Raw genomic sequence first — 2,051 nt, forward strand, 5'->3', positions numbered from 1 at the left:
TTTAAGACTAGAGTGCTTTAATATACTTTTAGTAACAACCCAATCTAAGGAGACTTGGAGGCTTGTGAAAAAGACCAGTCCACCAAGATGCTGCATTTCTAGTGTAGGATGGATTAATACTTCTGTAAGAAGGAAGGAACTGAATCACCTCAGCATTGCTAAATGACGTTTTTCTTTTAAACAGTAACTCAATCTCATGACTCACTTCACTTCACTAGTACAAAATTAGGCAGGAGAAGAACTGAGCTCACTGGTCAGACCCAGAAACAATGATTTGGCAACCTGTAGTCATTCAGCTCATGATGTGTGATGATCGGCAGAAAGCTGCTCAACTCTTGCTGTCCATTCCTTCACATCTGCAGAGGAATTTGATGTAACCACTTCTCTTTATCAACTTTAAGCTGCCTACAGGCAAAAAGGTCACAAACTGCAGGGAGGCCGAAATGGTCTAGGAGGAAGTTATGTTCCTCCTATAGAGGTGAATTAAGTAATACTTCCTGGGCCTTCTTTCCAAGCAGCCACTTGTCTCCAGCAGAGGATAACTGGCTGAGGTTGCCCATCTTCTGTCCTGGCAGGACCCAGTCAGCTGTGTTAAAGGGACACCAGGAAGTGGTCATGGGGCTTTTAAGCTTTGGTTTGCCAGCTCTGTCTTCCTTGGGACTTCCTTCTTTGTATGGCGGCCAGATAAGCCACTCTGACAAAGAGCTGTTCTTTATGACTTGGAAGGAATCAGAAATTCTACAAGGAACCATTACCTTTAGTGCCTTTGTTCTGTTACTTGTTTTCTAGAAGGACAGAGCCACATATTCAGGGAATCTTTATGCTTCTCAGGCTCAGGTTTTGGTTCCTCAGGCATCACAGTTTTATCTTTTCCTTCTTTCTTCAGAAGCCACTTGCACAGAGCTTCCTTCTCACAATTCTCATCACACACACACTCTGCAAAGCTTGTGCAGGGCTCATTGGCTTTGCACATCTCCTCTACCTTACATGGATCCTGATGCTTCTGGACAAGCCAATCTTCAGTAACCATGCTGAGGTGGACAATGGTTTCTTGGCCTCCAAGTGGTCATTCAGGCACTTTAGATTGCCCAGGTTTTCAATCTCCACCCCCTTGGGCTTGTTGCCCTGACAGTTGTTATGGGAGTTGGTCTTGACAAGTCAATCATTCACATTGTAGGACTGGCACAAGTGCTTAAACTTCTCATTGGTTTCACGACTGCCATTCTCAAGCTTCTCCAGCTTCTGGGGTTCCTAGGGAGTCACCAACCAATCTGATAGGTCTGTCCCATCTTGATCAGGAAGCTCTTGATCTTCAGTTTCAATGGAGAAAGAACTGGTAGTGGAATGGCTATTACACTTTTGATAACTTGGTTTTTCAGGAACTTCCTGTTGCTGACTCTTGAGGAGCCAGTTTTCTAAGCCCTTTAGGTTTTCCCAGACATTACTGAAGAAATTGCAGGCTCTGATAGAAGTCTGACTATTCTCCAAGGTCTGCTTTTGGGTGAGCCAGTCCAGACAACCACTGGCAGATTTGCTTCCAAGGAGCTATTTGCTGAGAGGGACAGCTGTGAGGCTGGATTCTGCTCTTGCATTGGGTTATAGCCTCTTTTCTCCAGGAAAGGCTCAATATTTGATGAATTAGCATGAGCCATCAAGTGCTCAGGAATTTGAATGGTTTCGAGAGACCCAAATGTGGTGACAGTCTGATGCAGAGCAGTTGTGTCTGCTTCAAAGAGTAGGATGGTTGAATATTCAGGCTTAAGGGTCAAACTGCCCAGTCTCTCCAGGCACACAGAGACTTGATTGGCTAGATCTTTGTTTTGGGTACACCCTAATCAATTATTCTTAATTATAGTCACCCTACTGTGCTATCAAATGTTAGAACTTATTCCTATTATCTAACTGTATTTTTGTACCCATTAGCCAACATCTTCTTATCTCCTCTTCCCACTCTTCTTGGCCTCTGGCAACCATCATTCCACTGTCTACTGCTATGAGATCCACATTTTTCGCTCTCATATATGAGTGAGAACATGGAATATTTGTCTTTC

The 2,051-nt window shown here is 43.9% G+C and overlaps 1 pseudogene; it reads right to left on the reverse strand.

The window, feature by feature from the left end:
* Positions 1–350: 350 nt before the first annotated feature.
* LOC105549609 lies at positions 351–1,823 on the reverse strand (annotated as a pseudogene).
* Between the last annotated feature and the right edge of the window lie 228 nt (positions 1,824–2,051).

The sequence above is a fragment of the Mandrillus leucophaeus genome, unplaced genomic scaffold, assembly GCF_000951045.1.
Source record: "Mandrillus leucophaeus isolate KB7577 unplaced genomic scaffold, Mleu.le_1.0 Scaffold448, whole genome shotgun sequence".
NCBI lineage: Eukaryota > Metazoa > Chordata > Mammalia > Primates > Cercopithecidae > Mandrillus > Mandrillus leucophaeus.